This window comes from Pteropus vampyrus, unplaced genomic scaffold (assembly GCF_000151845.1).
Source record: "Pteropus vampyrus isolate Shadow unplaced genomic scaffold, Pvam_2.0 Scaffold37, whole genome shotgun sequence".
Classification (NCBI taxonomy): Eukaryota; Metazoa; Chordata; class Mammalia; order Chiroptera; family Pteropodidae; genus Pteropus; species Pteropus vampyrus.
In genome coordinates, this window is record NW_011888818.1 from 2336533 (window position 1) to 2355734 (window position 19202).

General features: G+C 35.8%; 1 protein-coding gene and 1 pseudogene across 6 annotated transcripts in view; one reads left to right on the forward strand and one right to left on the reverse strand.

Moving 5' to 3' along the window:
* Positions 1-19202, reverse strand: part of CTNNA2 (catenin alpha 2) — a 1043800-nt gene that overhangs the window by 743688 nt on the left and 280910 nt on the right. The window lies entirely within an intron of this gene.
* Positions 16499-19202, forward strand: part of LOC111738348 — a 10248-nt pseudogene continuing 7544 nt past the window's right edge.

Below are 19202 nucleotides of genomic sequence, written 5' to 3' on the forward strand. Positions count from 1 at the left end.
TGCACATCTTCTGAATGCTTTATCATTTTTTTTATTATGTTGTAGATTCTGTAAGGCAACGTTAAGCTTGAAAGCCACTTACTGCTATGGTTACCTAATTTTCAAAGCATGTGGGAAAATATCTTCTTTTGAGATAAAGCCAAGAGAAATGTTACATGAACAGTCAACGCAGAAAACACCGTGGAAGTTAACAATGTTATCAGAGGCAATCTTGACACATTACACGGTGCTTCTTGGTTCGGTTTTAGAAGACATAGGTGAGCGCTCCTTTGATAAGAATCATGCAAAACTGATTGATGTGTAGGAAAGAATGAATGGAGCAGGTGTTGATTTAGTTGAGGGCCTCCAAAATAATTGCATTAGCAAACGCTGAAATATCCTCTTTGGAGGATGGTTCCAGCAGCAAGATAATGGTGCCAACAAGGTGATTCACAATTCTTTCCATTTGAAGATTCTATTAGGTTATGTCTATTTGGATATTTTATAGTATACTCTCTTATTTCATTCCTAATAAGTACAGTCCACTTTTATTTAGAGCTCACAGTGTACCAAGGTCTGTTCCAAGAGCTTTACACATTTTAAGTCAATTACTGCTCAAGAGAACCCGATGAAGTAAATACTTATACTGTCACCATTTAATACCAAATGAGACAGAAAAGAGAAGCAAAGATTATTTACCTAAGGTCAAACAGCTGGTAAGTGGAGGGGCCGGAATTCAAAACCAACCTGGCTCTGGAGTCTATGCTTTTAACAACAGTGCTTTAGAAATATCTTTAAGTTCTGCTTAATGGATTAAAATTATTTGTTTACATATCTCTGTCTGGACCTATATTATGAGTTGAAGACTTGTATACTATTTTATTCAGTTAGCAGAATATTATAAAGAAGAAAGAAAGGTAGGAAGGCAGGCAGGGAGGAAAAGATGGAAGGGAGGGAGGGAGGGAGGAAGGGAGGGAGGAAGGAAGGAAGGAAGGAAGGAAGGAAACTAAATAAAGATATTTCTCCAATTGTTTCCAGGCTCCACCACTCTCTATTGTCTCCTATCAGGGCTTATTTATGACCATCTGTCCTTATAGACATTTGAGTCTTCGCTCCTTCCCAAGACTATGTAAGCTTGGTCAGAGTATGCACCGTAATCGTAGTCTATTTATTTCTTTATTTCTAGTACCTAACATATATTTGACAAGGTACGTTCACTCAATAACTGTTAGGAGAAGCAAAGGAAGGCCTGCCTGGCACCTTACATTTTGAAACATAAAACTGATGCTGAAGTAAGGAAAAAGGACAAAAGAAATCCTGAATGCTAAAAACTTCACAATAAAATAAAAATTTGAATATTTTCTGCCCCTTTTTTTTTAAATTGGACTTGTGATTTCGACAAGCAGCGGGGAAGCTGTAACATTTGAGAAGGCAGTTGCTAGTGGAAGTAGTAACTCCTCTGCTCTCCTTAGTTTTGCCCACATAGGCATTTGATATCACGAGAAGAAAAGTCTTAAAACTTTTTTGGAAACAATCAAGAACTTGAGGGAGCAATGTATGCATTTCTCCCCAGGGTGGTTATGACTCAAACTCATGATTAGGAAAAAGGTCGACAATCAGAATTTTTCAGAGGTTCAGGATGATGAAATCATGTATTTTTCTCAAGCAAAATCTGCATAAAGTAAGCTACCTCCTGCAGACCCTCTCATTTCTAGCACTTAATAGTTCATGTCTTTCGGTTACCAAAAAAAGCAAGATAATTTGACCAAAATATGTGATATTCAGAAGAAAGCCTTATAGGCTTTTTCTTTTTAAAAAGCAAGTATCATGCAAACCACATCAAAACCAAGTAAACATTATAAAATGAGAATGTTGCTTTTTCCTTTAGCATTTCACAAGGCATAGTGGGCTATGAGGACTCTTTATCTTTCTTCGTTTTTTCAAGGAGCTCTCTGAGCAAATAAGACATTACATGCAAAATGACTGAAGGCCAATGAGTCCTCTATCTCTGAAGTGATTGTGAGACTGGAGAATTTCTAACCTGGGTGAGACCTCCTCCTCCATCATTCAACACCTCACTCTCATTTTACATATAAAGACACAGAAACTAAATGGAAAGTGACCTGCTGGAAATCAGGCAGCTGAGTGAGGCCAGCATCCCAGTCTCCTAACGTCCCAGTTAGGGGCTCTGTCCACTGCCTCAGAGTGGCCGGGAGACCAACAAAGCACATGTGAAACCAGCAAATGATAACTTCCTCCACACCTAACAAAATCCCAAAATAACCATATGGCCTGTTACAGCCCTGCCTCAGTGACTCAAGCATCTGCATCCTCATTTGGTCAGGCCCACTATTCTTTATCAAGGTGAGTAACTGAGTCTGTCCTAATGCAATTTTCTCCCTATCAAGATATGTTCAGTATGCGATAGTACTACAATTGTCAGTAACTGATGATTAAGTGTATTGAATGTTATGAGCTATTAAACATCGTTAGGGACAGTAATGCATCACCTTGCAGAAGGCACAGATCATTAAGCATATGGATTTTAATTATTTCAGCTGTAGCCTTTTCCTGAGTTGGGAGGAGAGGGTATAAGGTAATTTTGCATTGTCGTAGCCAGAAAAATTATCAAGCTGCAATATGACATACTTCACGAATGAGATCTTTGCAAGGACCAGTTAAATGCAGCAAGAGCCACATTCCATAAAGAAGTGATAACTATCTTGGGCTCGAATGCAGGGGAGTACCATAAACCTGGAAATGTTAAACAGTGAAATGCTAAGCTTAAGAGAATAACGCCTACAGAGGATCAATATAGAACCCAATATGACTTTTGTTTTTATAAAACTAAGAGAAAAAATGATGAACATGTAAATTTCATTCTGTAATAAGTGTTTCTGAAATAAGTATATGTATGAAATATCTAATTAAAGAAAGCCTATTGTAAGTTAGTCTGTAAAGCAAATAAGCGCCCAATAAATTATCTTTTGTATAAATCCAAAATTTCAATAACCTTATATATATAAAGCAAGTCTCTCTATAAAAAACATACTTCTGACTTATTTATAATCATATCAATCAATGTTTATATTGATCAGTATCTTTATTCTCCAACAGCCATGAGCACAAATCCACACCCGTTGAAGTGTCAATAAACTGATATAATACTTGATAGTTGAAATGTGATTTCTAAAGCCTTTTAATGTAATGAAGAAGGAAACAATGTCACAGCTGGCATCCAGACTGAACAGCAGAGATAGTATGATCATCGAATACGCTAGCACCTAATTCTGAATGGAAGAGGCAGGCTCAACATACACCTTGGTTTTCTCTTGCTAATTAAGATATGATGTACGAAAATACACAGGAAGGAGGTGGTGGTGTGGATATAATGTCCAAATTCCAGAATTTAATAATACCTTGCTTGGAGGGCAGCCTAAATCCACATGTGACCTCTCTAGCACAGAAACCCTCAGCCTCCTTAAGAAGCCATTTCGATTTGAGATAGTTCTAATTGTTAATTTTTTTCCCTCAACTGTTTGGTCTTTGATATGCTCTTCTGAACCACATATAAAAATCTAATCCCCTCTTCAACAGGGTGGAGCTAGAGAGAATTTTTTTTCACTGTCCTTTAAGGAGAAGGGAAATGTCAAAACATTTATCAGCCATTGCCCAAGGACTAAGGCTACATCTGGATTACAAAAAAGATGACTAACAAAAAGAAATGAACAACTCCTCCCAGGTTTCCAAATGGTAAATACCTACTAACTAGTCATTCAAGTCGAGATGACTTATTTACTTTTACAGGATCTTCTACGTAAATTAAAAGTGTCAGTATGAAAGGTGTTGCCCAATCAGCTTTGGAAGAGACAAATCTGGTTTCTGGCATGTTGCAAAAGCAACTGGTAAAATAGATAACACTTGATAACAAGTCACTCTGATCTATTTCAGGATCTACATCACTACATATATTTGAAAGATATTAAAAGTGGAGTCCAATTCCTCAGTTTCAAAGGGGAGAAGACAAGTATCAAGAACCTTATATGGCCTGTTCAAGGTCATATGGCCAGCTACAGGCAGAGGCCAGGCCAGGCCAGAAGCTGGGCCTGTTGACTCTGAGCTTTACTTGATACAATTTACCACTATAGTTAATTTCTTTAGAAACCTTCTGTTTTTAGATACAGCTTCACAAATTCACAACTGACTGTCCCCAAGTTAGTCCATATAATTTAAGCCTTTTTATAGTAGTTTGGATGTCTTGATACATTTGTAAGTTCCTAGGTATTTCAAAATTGTCATTAGTACAACTAAATAATACTTGAATCATTGATTTCATATTCGCTAACATATAAATTCAAAGAAAAGCAAACAGGCAATGTAAAAAAGGCACATCATATAATTTGCATCTTATAGGCTGCAGATAAACTATGCAAGAAATTGCTATACTGTAAAACAGAATGTCAACTTTTTCTAAAGTAGTCTTTGACCAAAGGAAAACACAGGAACAATTCTCATAATGAGAAAAGTTGGTTAAGGATAGAAAACTCTTCTATACATTACAAAGCTAGAAACAAAACAAAAAATATTCTGAGTAACTGGGATTATAAACATGGTAAAAGGTGCTGTAAAATTACAGCTCAATTAAGTTATATTTTAAAATATAGCATGGAGACAACTGATTTTCTTTACTGGTTTAAGGGTGAAAAAGCCCAAATGATCAGATTCTAAGATTTGAAAGACATAATCTGCTTTAATTTCTAAACTGCCATTGATTCTTTTAGTCATTATCACAGAGAAATGGCAGTTTCTTAAATGTGATTATAACCATGAGTATTCTACACTGAACTGGCAGGAGGCACCCGTGTCACCATATTCTGGTTCCTATTTTTAAGAAGGCTCAAAGAAGGGACCATATCTAAATCAACATTAGTATATCATTTGTAAAAAAACACAGCTAACAAAAATATATTTGCTCAGAGGGAGGATGTGGCAATAGGCAATGAACAAAATTGATTTAAGGTAATTCAAAACCTTAAATCCAAAATGACAAAATGACAAAGTGTGCTAATCAATGCTTTTTTCACTTCTTTGATCAGCAGCTTGTCACTAGGCTCATGATGGATCTCAGATAGCTTTCTCTCTTTCCAACTCAAAACTACATTTTTAAAATAAAGGAAATAAGGTTATTACAAATATCAACCCTGAAAGGAAAAAAAAAAAAAAATGCTTCAGCAGAATGCCATGTAGCCTTAAGGGAGAAGGAAATCTGAGGGGTAAGAAATAGGAGAGTTACAGTCCTGTCTTCCCTGTATAACCATATCTATAAATGTGTGAATGTATGCAAAGTACATTAAGAGTCATATACCATTTTTCTCATTTATTATGTACTTTCTATGTGGTAGAAACTTTCTAGGTTCTAAATATTCAAGATTAAGCCATGATCCTTGCCCTCTACTTATGTGCAACCTGATCTTTCTGAAAGACTCACTAATAGGGATCTTGCAGAACAGGGGTCTCCAATCCCTGGGCCACACACCAGTACGGGTCCGTGGCCTGTTAGGAACTGGGCCACACAGAAGGAAGTGAGCAGCAGGCAAACGAGCAAAGCTTCGTCTGTATTTGCAGCCGCTCCCCAGCATTAGCATCATCGCGTCAGCTCCACCTCAAATGATCAGGCATTACATTCTCAGAAAAGCACTGGTCCCTGGTGCCAAAAAGGTTGGGGACCACCAATCTACCAATCTAGAACACGTATAGAGAAGTGTCCACTGAGTAAGCAGCTGAAATTAAGAAGCTGAATTTTAGATACTTAGGAATCATAAGTATGTAGGGGGTGCTTAGCTATAACACTAAGAACGGCCAAAAAGTATTTGCGTGTATATCTATATTTATCTACACTTGTATCTATATATCTATACCTATCTATATCATCTGTATATCTATGTCTATCTACCAATCAATAGATATAAAAAAGAGATTAAGATTTTCTTTTCTTTTTTATTCCTCCAATGGGTAACTTTTAGTCATGACTCTGAGAGATGACAGAAACCAGCTATACACTGCCACCATCCTCTCCCCAACTATTTGGTAGACTGATAAAAGGCAAGTATAGATGAGAATGTCTCAAATACACTCTTCACCATTAATAGTGCCTTTGGCCCCATTTTGAGCAGGTCTGCGTCAACGGTGAGATTTTGGGGTCTCTCTAACTTCTTAACATAAAGTCTTAAATGAAAAGTGGGCTTGAGGTAACTAGGACCCCTTTCCGTGGGCTGATTCAGTTTTCTCTAAGATTTCCAAAGGAAAGAAACCCCATTTTATCACACCAGTTTCAGGAAATTGGAGGAAAGTATAGAGAAATGAAAGAATGAAGAAAGTCAGTGAATTTTATTTCATCTTTTCTCTTCTTTGTATATGTAAAAAGAAAACCTCTGAAAAAAATAATAATAATGTAGAGTATTCAAAATGTCAGAAAACAGGACAAAATTATTTTTAAAAGTATGCTAGTTATATTTTCAAATAATAAGCTCAAATATTCTTCTTCAACCTCAACATCATATCTTATAAAGAATAATTTAAAGCGAGAATCAAATGGTTAAACTGAAAAAAAGTCAGAAAAATACTCTTTTCTCTATATTTCCGGACTTTTTGGACACTTTTTGGTCAGTTAGACCCATTCTCAGATTTTATTGTCAGCCTCAGAGTCTTTTTGCCTCTTGTAGGCTGCTCCCAAACAAAGGGGAGCATCTTATCGTTTATTTCCTTTAAACTAAAAGTGGAAAAATAACAATAAATGATTTGAAAATTGCCCTATGTGCACTTGCCACTGAAGGTAAGTGTCCAGTCCCTTAGTCAACATATTACCTGCTACAAATTAATAAAGTCACATTGAAGGTATTAATTTAACCTCCCATATAGGTCTGCCTATAAAGACTATTCTGATAGTGCTAATGTGAGTATTCTACTCTGTATGACACCATAATAAGGATTCATAAACATGGATTTTTAAAACAAATATACATGGTTGTTTAATTCTTGTATCACTTACATATTATGGAGAGGGAGTGACTGAACAGCAATTGCCCTGGGGCACTGCTGGGAGCTATCTGATTGTGGTTAAGTATGGGAACTAGTTTTGAATGAAGGGGAGTTTATATTCAATTTCTACCCTTAATGGTAAGTGGTTCTACTCTGTGTGGATCTCTTCTGTGATCTTAGTTACCTTTAAGTTCTAAGCCAAGGGTCTATTGGTAGAAAAACCTAAAACACAATATAGCAATGAAGATGATGATGATGATAGTGATTATAGCTAATCTTTTAAATTGAATTTATTGGGGTGACATTGGTTAATAAAATTATATAGGTTTCAAGTGTGCAATTCAGTAATACATCATTTGTATATTATATTGTGTTCACTACCCAAAGTGAAATTTCCTTCCATCACGATATATTTGACCCCATTTATCCTTATCTACTTCTCTCCCTCCCCACTTTCCCACTGGTAACCACTAAACTATTGTCCATATCCATGAGACTATGTTTGTTTGTCTTGCTCATTTGTTACTTTCAGTTTCATATCCCACATATGAGTGAGATCATATGGTTCTTGACTTTTTCTGTCTGACTCATTTTGCTTAGCATGATAATCTCAAGATCCATCCATGTTGTTGTTAATGGCTGTATTTTACCTTTTCTTATGGCTGAGTAATATTCCATTGTATATGTGTACTACACCTTCTTTATAAAATCATCTTATCGAAGGGCCTTTCCATTGTTTCCATGTCTTGGCCACAATAAATAATGCTGCGATGAACATCGGGGTGCATACATCTTTACAAATAAATGTTTTCAATTTTGGGGGGTACTCAGAAGAGGACTGCTAGGTCATATGACAATTCTATTTTTAATTTTTTGAGAAACCTCCATAATGTTTTCATAGTGGTTATACCAATTTACATTCCCACCAGCAGTGTATGAGGGTTCCTGTGTTCCCATAACCTCTCCAACACTTGTAATTACTTGTCCTGTTGATGACAGGCATTCTAACAGGTGTGAGGTGATATCTCATTGTAGTTTTGATTTGCATTTTCCTAAAAGCTAGTGAAGTTGAGCATCTTTCCATATGCCTCTTGGCCACTTGTATGTCTTCTTGGGAGAAGTTTGCCCAGTGGTGGTTGTATCCTAACCTTTCCCTGCTATTACATCTGCTAGGACCCCAACGAGCACCAGACTGCATCCGTGGCTTTCTTCTCCATTCTTCCCCCACTTCTCATCTCCACTAAATGCCCCAATGTGCCCACCTTCAGATGTCTCAATGTGCTGGTCCCTCAGAGGTGTTTATGTGTTGAACAGGGAATCCTTTATTGAATCACAGCTCTCCAGCTTGTCATAACTTCAAGGGGAGAGACCTGGAGATGCCCTCATGCCACCATGCTGCTGATGTCATATCAGTATTTTACACAGTCCTCGCCACTTTTAAAGCCATTATCCTAATGAAAACTTTTAGCCATACTACTCAAGACCTAACAAAAGTGCCCAGTCAGTATTCCAGTTTCTAGGCTTATTCTCTTTCTATCCATCCCATGCTCAACAGCAAAAAAATTGTCAGCTTAGTCAGATCATGAGAATCAAGGCCTATAATGATCATTAATCAGAGTATGTTCTTACATTAAATCAAGAACTCTAATATATAGTTTTAAAGAATTCTACCAATTACACCTCCTTCTCTGTTATTCAGACAGCCTCTTAGGGCTTTAGTTTATAGTATACTTTGGCATGCAAAACCTTCTAGCTTTTACCAAAGCATGACACTCTTCTTTCTGCCTCCAAACTCCTACTCTGCTTTCTCTAACCATCACCACCCCCCGTCTATTTTTTTTTTTTTTGATGGTCTATATAAGCTTCATTGAGCTAAGCTGTTTTTGCATTTCCCTTAGCTGTAGAAAACTGGGTTACATAATTCTTGTTATTCCAAATAATACTCAGTCTTTCAAATCCTCAATGAAATATTAAACTGAGATCAATGACTATACTTTTCTAATATTTAATGCATTTTTTACATCTAGTCTTTTAAAAACATTTTTATTTACTGAATATAACTTTATTAAATAGAATCCTTTTTTTTTTTTTTCATTTTATTCTGGATAGCAGAGAAAGGACCAATAAATACAGATGGACTTGGTCCAGTATTATCATAATAAATATTCACACTCTGCCCTAAGCACAAACAGAATAACATCTTGCATCACATTATTCTTTTTTGTTTAAACTTGGCAACTCTCTAAAAATAAAATCATCCACCTATGGAAATTACAAAGTCTGAATAATAAAGCATAAATATTTTGGAAGAGCTTGGTTACTTTCCCATAGACTAAAACTGCATTTTCAAATACTGTTTTTTAAAACACATCTTTCCATTTTCTAATAATAAATTATGAAGGATGAATGTTTGAGGACTGGAGAGGTAAGAAGATAATGAATAGGTTAGGAGAGGAGAAAGAAAGTCTTCCCCTAATATACCTCCAGATATACTTAAAATAAAATTACGAAATGCATCTCCAACCTATATCCCTATGCCATCAAGTTCATCATTGGTAAAGGGTGTTATGTGTTGAATTGTGTCCCCCTCCCAAAGATATGTTAAAGTCTTAACCTCAGTACCCAGTATTACAACTTTATTTAGAATGGGAGACTGTGTAGATGTAACCAACTTAGGATGCGGTCATATCGAATTAGGGTGTACATGGATCCAATTTGACTGGTGTCCTTATGAGAAGGAGAGACCAGGTATACATACCCAAGAGGAGAACGCCATATGAGGACAGCGGGAGAAACTGAAGTACAGAAGCTGCAAGTCAAGGAGCACCAAATATTGCCAGCGAACCACCAGAAAGCTATGAAGGAACAAGGAAGGATTCTCCCCTCCAGGTTTCAGAGGGCCCATAGCCTTGACAACAACTTAATTTTGTACATCTAGCCTCCAGAACTGTGAGTGACTAAATTTCTGTTGATTGAAGACGCCCAGTTTGTGGTACTTTACCTTATTACAGCAGTCCCAGGAAACTGAAAAAAGGAGACATGTGTCCTCCCTCTGTGAGAAATACTGCATTTTATAAACTTTTTAATATATTCTGTAGCTAAGTTTTGGTTGTTAGATCACTGAAAAATTACTCAGCCACCAAGATGACACACAAGAGTTTGAGCAGAAGTCATTAAAATTAATACTCACAATAAAATTTAGTCATCCAGGTACCAGCCTACCAGAATCTCAAGTTTCATTAATGACTGCTGACCCAAAAGTAAGCTGGGCTACAATGTAACCAATTTAAGGAGGGAAAATCAGCCTCCCTAAGTGCCAAGTAAAAGAGACATATTGCCAAGAGGATCGGATGCTCCGAAGATTAAACCCAACGGGCTTTGAATGGCTGCCATGCTCTGACTGACAGGAACTGTCTGTGAAAGTCATCCCTTTCGTGTAAGGCTGGGAAGTGAGCCAGAAGTGGCAGAAGGCAGAAGAAACAAAAAAACTGGAGATCTGCAATGGCAGCAATTAAAAATGATGCTGGGGCAGTGAGCAGCAGACATTGCACTATGTGAGTCAAGATGAGAGTCGAAGATGAAAAGAGGCAGTTCTGTAGCATGGAAGGTATCATGTATCCTTTAGGTCTCACCTGTAATCACCTCATTTTCCCTGGGACACAAAGAAGCTTGGCAGCATAGATCGGCAAATACATTGCCAGAAAGCTAGTAAAATCTTAGTTGTCCATATGAGCAAGCCAAGCTAGGGGGATATCAAATATCCAGTAGCTCACTATAGCCAGCAACTCTGGTAGCCACCCCAAAGAAGATTTAAAAATGAGTGAAATGTTTGGTAATTTTCCTGCCTATGTTCACCGATTGATTCTATCTACAAATTTTATTGCTTTTCCAAACATAAAATTATATTTGAAATCTGATTTTAAAACAAACAAATCCATCAATGGATTTAGTATGTAAGACTTTTAAACAAATAACTTAAAAGATAGAATTGTTACTGTTATTTTGTTTAGAATTCCAGGAAATGTCAAACAGTACAAAGTTCTTTATAAACAGAACATGGCCTAATTTAATGTTTGTAACTCATCTTTAATATTTCACTGATAACACCACTAATATTTGTTGAATGATATTCTTACTGAGAATCCATTATATGTCAGGCACTATTCTAGGTGTTAATGATAGTGTTAACAAAACTTAATGTATGTCTGTGTCCAAAAACCCTAAGGCCTGATAAATACTTAATCAAAGTTTTCCCTGAGTCCATTGGGAAAATGTAAATGACAAATAATATTGAAAAGAGTGTCAAGTCAAGGTAGATGATTGTAATGTGACCAAGTGACGATTTTCTAAAGATAAGAAATATAACTTAGAAAGGAGAGTTTCTCCAGCATTTGCATCACTGTCCAGGAAATATAATACACCCAATGTATTCTACTCACAGCCCATCTAAATGAAGAAAAAAAAAAAGATCTAAAAGTTAATTCCTGTCAGTCACTGTCCCAGGAAAACAAATTCCAAAGTAACTACCAGAACTATATTAGCTATTTTTTAGATACGCAACCAAACAAGTACATCATGATAGCTCATATTTATGATGATGTCCCTGAGGCATTAAAAATGTTTAAAATACAAATAAACAATATAAAATTCTTGATCATAATAGCCATTTAAAAATAAAACAGAAAAATTATAAATCTCTGGGAATGAAACTAACAAAATGATAATGACTTACATGGAGAAAATTATAAAACTATCAAAATACATAAAACAAAACATGATGAAATGAAGAAATATATCCTAATGATAATTAAGACTCAATATTTAAAGATAAAAATTCTTTGCAAATTGATCTATAAATTTAACATAACCATAATCAAACTCCCAATAAAGTTCTCACGTAGAGAAAGTAAGAAGATGATACTAAAATTCAGATTGAGGAACAAAGGCCAAAAAGAATATACGAGATGATTTTGAAGAACAACAAAAAAGGGATGAGGTCTTGCCCTGCCTGATATCAATATTTATTAATAAGCTATAGTAATTAAGTCAAAGTAGTGTGCCAGCAGAGACTGACAGAATAGGATGAAATGCCTTGCAACGCCCAATTTATAATATGCAAATAATACATAAGACAAATGGAAGATGGATAAACTGTTCAAATGGTGCTATTGACTATAACTAGGGAAAATAATAAAACTAGATCTTAATTCACAAAATAAAAATCAAAGATAAAGACAAGCGTAAAAGCAAAACTTTTAGACATTTTGAAAAATATTCAAGAATACATATTTACAATACTGAGATAAGAATTAATTTCTTAAATGGGACAATCAAAACACTCAACGAAGATCAATAAAATTAATTACATTATTATTTTTAAAAGCTTAATATAAAAAATAAGCATGAACAACTTAAAAATATTAGTTACAGCCCAGGAGTAAATATTTACAAAAAAATACATGAAATACAAAGTTTGAGTATTCAAAATATAAGTCTAGCTATTTTAGATGAAGAACAAACAACCCAATGGAAAAGCAGGCAAAGAAAATGAAAGATAGCAAGTCCAAATGGCTGATAAATATACAAAAAGCCTGACAATCGAGGAAATAGAAATTAAAGTAATAGTAAGATATGATTTTGTACTCATAAGATTGGGAAAAAAACTGATAAAATTAATCAAGGATGTTGGAAACAGGAAATCCTGTATAATACTAGGAGGAGTATAAATTGTTACATATTGGAAACACTCCAAATGCCCAACGATGATAAAATAGTTAATTTGTGTACCCAATGGAAAATAAAGTAATTACAAAAAAATAAACTAGGTTCGTTTAGTTAAGTTAGAAAAATGCAACTCAGTAAATGATATTTCCAGGATAATGCTACTAATGTAAATATTAAAGAAATTCCAAGTAATAACATAAATTATTTATGAATGGACATACATATGGCAAGAGGAAATCAAACGATTCTTTATGGCAAGACTGCTAATTGATATAAGTCAGAAAGAGAAATAGATCTCTTCCAAGAATATCTATTTGTATTGTTTTATTGGTTCATACTTGGCAATAAAAATATGAAACAGTGTGCATCGATTTGAGAACACTGGTTTTCTGAGTACCATGCAATGAAGACTAAGAAATCAAAACGTAATAAATGGAAAGATTTTCCTCATCGGTCCTCTGGGATGGCTACAATCCCACTGTTTCGTGAAGAATGTATTGTCTGGAAGAAGCAACAATTACTGGAATGAGTTCTTAACTGACAATTTTCACTAAAATTCAGTCTCTCTGAAAAGAGAGAGGAGTGCTGAGAGCATTGCTTTTGATTAGGCAAAGAGTCTGACAAAGGTAGGCATTCTTGTGCAGTTATGGAAAAGAAAAAAGGCATTGAGTTCCTGGGGCTCGGTCCCAAAGGGAACTGAGGGCAACGACACTGGAAGACAAACTTTTTCTGCTTCACTATTTGGCCTCAGGCCAGTGTATCTTTTTAAGGTAGCTCTATTTGCAGGTACAGCATTAAAAATCTATTGAGATCCATGGAATTGGTTCTACATATCAAGCTTTTGAGTAAATTTTCAAAATTTGATGCCAGAAGAGAATCCAGGTGAATCACATATCCTAGATTCTTCATTAATGGTTTGTGTTTGGTGAGCTTTCTAATTTATACATAGTATGTTTACAAAATTGCCTTTCCTAAGAGCTTAATGTTGGCTTACATTTAAATTAGTTTCATTTCCTGAGAACAAAAGAAGTAAAAAAGCATTACAGTTATATTCTGTTCTAATTATAATCAGGAGCAATAGAAGACAAAATAAGATTTAAAATTTAAAAGAACAGTAAAAAAACAATGGTTTCTGAAGAATTGGCCGGATATCCTTGTTGACATTCCCACAGCTGATACTGGCTCTGCTGAAAAATAACCACCTCGAGGCCTTGTGCGGGGCACAAGAAGCCTTCAACAAATGCTCATCCCATTTAATATTCATTGAATTCAGGAACGCATATACTGTGACTGAATGCTGAAATGAAATCAGCCTTGGACGGGCCTGCTTTTGTTTGGACGCATATGAAAACAAAGCACCCATGCTCGGTCTCGCTCAAGGTCTCTTCTAGCAAAATGAAACATGATATGACTAGTGACTGAACTATCTATATAAAGATAATGGCCAGAAACTGCATACCAGAAAACTGCCAAGATCATGGAAGAGAAAAAAAGACGATGTTAATGAAAAAGGAGAAATATTTATGAGAGAAAGCATATTGGCCGCCATAGAGATAACTTCCTTAGGTGAAGTTAAGGAAAAAGTATAGTGGCAAATTGTTAATGTGACAAATTTGCCATGTGACTTAATAAATGCTTTATTAAAATCAGAGAGGCCTAGATACAAGTCAGAACATTCACCATAGGGGAGTAATCAAGTATTGTTTCAGATAATAGCTATGGCACACTCTCAAGTTCCCTAGGTGGTGTTTGAGTGTTTCCTTTCACACTTTGTTGCATACTGAATGTGGCCACAGGCGAAGTGGCAGTCCATTTTAGAAATGCGCCAAGAGTGATAAATGAGACTGAATTTGGGAGTGCATCACAGAACTAGCAAGCACAGGACCAAACTGGAAAGCCTAATCATGAAAATGACTTCAGGGACTTTATTGTAGAGCTGAAACTTGAGAAGAAGCCAAACGCTTTCAGGAATGAATGAACTACGATTTGATTTCATATGCCTGAGAAGATTATTGGCGAAAACTGGAAATGTCAAATATCAAGAAGAAGGCAAAATCAAACAAAATACAGAAACCGTAATATGTGTAAGGAATTAGAGGTCACAATAAGTAAATAGAGAATGAAAAGAAATACTAGAATGTGATTTTTTTTTTCATTGAAAGGGAAAAGACTGAAATTGCTCTGGTAATGTTTTTAAAAAAATATGTACTCTTAGTGAATAAACACTGAGAACAAAAGAATCCAACTAATAAAATGATGATAGGAATTACAAATAAGGCATGAGGAAACAGCTGAATTACCAATTACCTTGCAGTAACCTTTATAGAGGAAAAGTAGAAGTGCTACCCAAATGAGTTATATTTCCCATTATGATTTTGGAGTCCAATTTTATTTAAAAATGTGGGAAAGATTCAATGCTTCTTAAGCTATGTAAAACAACACAAGACAGAAAAATACTTTATGTATCTAAAAACAAAACAAAACAAAAAAGAGGTCTGAAAATTAATTCTAGACTGTTAGCATTAAGGAGCTGAACAATGCGAGGCCCTAAAATAAAAACATTCTAAATATGATTATACTGAAAAGTGACTTAAAGGGAAAATGAAAAAAAATTATACATAACTATGATGTGCTTCAAGGAGAAAAATAGATATTTTCCTTATTTTTCTTATTCCCAAATTTAATATCTTTTAGTCTAACGACTAAAACCGAAGTTTAATAGATCTTTTGAAATCTAATTTACTTGAGAAACTTAAAATTTATTTATAAGAAGAAAACAAATTATTTTTCTTTAAAATGAGTAAGCATAGCATAGTAATTTGGCCTGTTAGGTTCATATCGACCAAAAAGACAGAGTGATTTATGGTTTTCAAAATTATGCATTTAAAAGAGAAAAAAAGAGGGGTGGGAAGAAGTGGCAATATGTCACCTCTGTAATTAGAAGCACTCAAAGATAAGTCAGTTACCTCTAGTGACTTTTTCAATTATCATGAATTAATAATTCAACTAGTTGGTAACACACACATTCTACATTATACCAAGCTCGGTATTCAGGCAGGGCAGGATCACAAAATATCTCTGGAGGCCCACAGGGTAACTTTCTGGGAAGCGTCAGTACATAGAAATAAGAGTGGGCATCGGATCAAAACTGGGCAGGTTGCATTTAATTTGCAGCCTCCATAAACACCAGGGCCATCCTTTTTAGAGCCTGCATTTGTCATTTTGAATAGAAGCCTGGAGCTCTAGTTTTCTGCTTCCCGTTTCTAGACCAGTTTGTCAGACACCTCAGGCAAGGAGCCATATTGCTTTCATTATCTTCCTGGGGTGGATTACAATGTCAAGTGCAGGTGAACATTAAATAAATGCTCCTGGATGATGAGAGCCAGGATCACGCCTGGACAACATTGTGAAGTAGACAAAGTTTCTCTTGGAATTCTTGTTTTAGTTTTGATTTTTTAAAAATATTTATTTATTTATTTATCTATCTATCTATCTATCTATCTATCTATCTATCTATCTATCTATCTATTTATTTATTTATTTCCCACTCCACTTACCCTTTTAGGTGTCTTCTGGCCCACAACTAGCAACCACTTACCTACTCTCTCATCAACTCTGCTGCTTAGCAGATGCTGCTGGGCCCAGCCCATACCCTCTCAAAACCCCCTTTTGCCTCATGTGCCCACTTCAAAGTCAGCAGCAGGACTCTTGGCCCGGGACTTTCTCTGCACTCCAGAGTGGAATTGACAGAGAAATAATGCCAACTCTGCCCCCTACCAGCCCAAAGTCAGTGATAAACAGGAGTTGGTCATATCCTGAATAAATGCTCCATTTAGTTTGGACCTTTCAGTAGGATACCTCTGAGACAGGTGTTTCAGAGGTCCCTGGTTACAGTGGAAGCTGTTGCTGGCTCACTGTCCTTGTCTGTCTGTCTCCAGCTCCCTGTCAGCGTTTCCTGGGATCATCTCCAAAATAAATTACTTGTACTCAAATCCTTACTCAAAGTCAACTTCTGGGGGCACTGAAACAGACATACTCCCATCAAAATCCGGTGTCATTAAGTAACAGAATAAGGTCACATATGCCTTACCATGCATTTATGCCAACATGTTTTACCTGTTTTTGAATATTTTGTATCTTAAGATATCTAAGGGAATACAAATTGAATGTTTAAAAAACAGACATGAGTAAGGAGGTGAACAGTAGGCATTTTACGGGAGCAGATTTTGAAATAAGGACTAAGCAGTTTCCCACTGTATTTTCCCTGCAGAGCCATCTCTGACCATCACTAAATGTAAGCTTCAATTACTTGAACTACATACAACATGTTCTTTTGAAGTGGTCAGATCTCAATTGTCTTCATCCTCAAGCAGAAACTAGCCTCTCTCAAAGAACACATAGGGGTGGGAGGGGGAAGGAGGAGGGGCCCTAAGTGTTTCACTTAAGCACTTAAGTAAGTCCAGCTAAAAGAGTCAATTCAGATTGAAGCTTTTTGATAGTTCTTCAGTCAGTCTAATGAATGTGGACAGTTCATCTGGGCAATTCAGACAACCATCCCAGTTCAGAGCAGTGGTACGCATTCTTAAGTGTATGTAAGGTCACCTGGAAGGCTTGTGCCAACACAGAATTTCTGATTTAATAGGTCTGTGATGGGGAAGAGAATTTGCACTTCTAACAAGTTCTCAAGTGATACAGATGCTGTTAGTTGAGGAAATTCACATTGGAAACCACATTGTAGATAATTCTTATTTTCTCCTTCCAAATACTGTACCTTCAAATTCGAAAGATTCTTCTACACTTCCTTTAGTAAACACAGCCCAATTGTGGATACTTTTTCCCCATAGGATTTTCCTCCCTTTTGATTTACTGGCTGCCTGAAAGGCAATGCCATTACTTTACAACCTATCCTTAATATAGTTTTTCCTGTATTCCTTCTTCCATGCTAAAGTCACCTTCACCTTTAAGTCCTCGCTCTGTACAGTAAAAGTAAATTCTCCACATTCACTCAACAACAAAGGTAGTTTTCTGCCAGGTGGTAAATATAACAGATACTGTCCCCACACAAAGTTATATTTGCATTATTTTGCCCTGCTCTAAATGACACAGAAAGCATAATGATTATATCTCAAAAAATGCTGCCTCTTAGATTTAGTTGGCAAAAATGGCCTTTGGCAATACAGAAATCATCTTTAATATAGAAATAAGATACCAAAAATAAAGGACTTCAAGTTATTTTAACATAACAACTTGAAGGGAAAAAATATCAAATGACAAGATCTTTAATAAAAATAACTGATGCAGGTTATTATATTCTCGCAGCTTCCTTATAACCTCATATGTAAGTTATCGCATATATTCTGTAATATAACTCAACGTATATAACATAGTATTACTAAAAGGCAATTATTTAGAAAGAGATCAACAAAGAAAAGAATTCATGAAAGGCATTTCTTTTCAATTCAAGAACATAATGATGTTTTCAGTGCACCAGAAAAAAATTGTAAAATGTAGTTTGGTTTCCAGAAAATAAAATAATGTACTAATACCAACCTGTTTTGATACAACTCTAATTATGGATACCTTACATAATAGAGTTGTTGATATTTACCATGCAATGCATCTGGCATGACTGCATGACGGTGTGATAATTACTGTCACTCATTCCAGACCCTTTTCCCCCCTTATTCCTTTGCTTCTATAAATTACTGTTCCTCTTGTTGAAGCATAAAACTAAAAAAAAAATCATATAATTAATTATGCCCAAGGATATAGAACAATACATATTCCTTTCAGGAGCATCAGCAGAGTCACTTTATCTACAGAAAAAGCATCTATGTGTGTGCCAGTTTAAAAGTCCATTTCTAATTTTAGCTGTCTCTTCAGGATTGATACAGTAGTCCACCCAGCACACTCCTGGTCATCACCCATATGCAGATTCACTGCTCCCTGGTTGAATGTTTCCTCAGTTTATATTTTTGTATCAAAGAAATGGCTCCCCACTCTCCTAGACCTGCTAACATCCAGGATGACACGCCTTGTTGGTTTTCCAGCGGCAAGCCAATTAAGCATTGCCCAACTTTCAGCTATATTCAACAAAATGTCCTGATTAATTATTTGCCTTTAACCCATGTCACGTTTGCCCAAGAAATCCTCTCGCCTGCAGCTATAGCATTTACCCTGAGATAACTCGCAGATTATAGTCCTAAACTTATCCCCAAACTTTGCCATGAAATATCTCGCTTTTATTATTATTATCGCATCAGTCTAGTATATTGATAGTCTTTGGAAACATATGACATCATTCTATTTATAACATTTTGTTTTTAGTAGTGGTATTTCCATTTACAAAATATAGTAATTCTTGATCCCTGAAAAATGTCAAAATAGAAAACATAACATTCCTATGTGTGATGTTAACATCGTTCTCGAACAGTTGTTACCAAAGATTCATTTGAGGAATC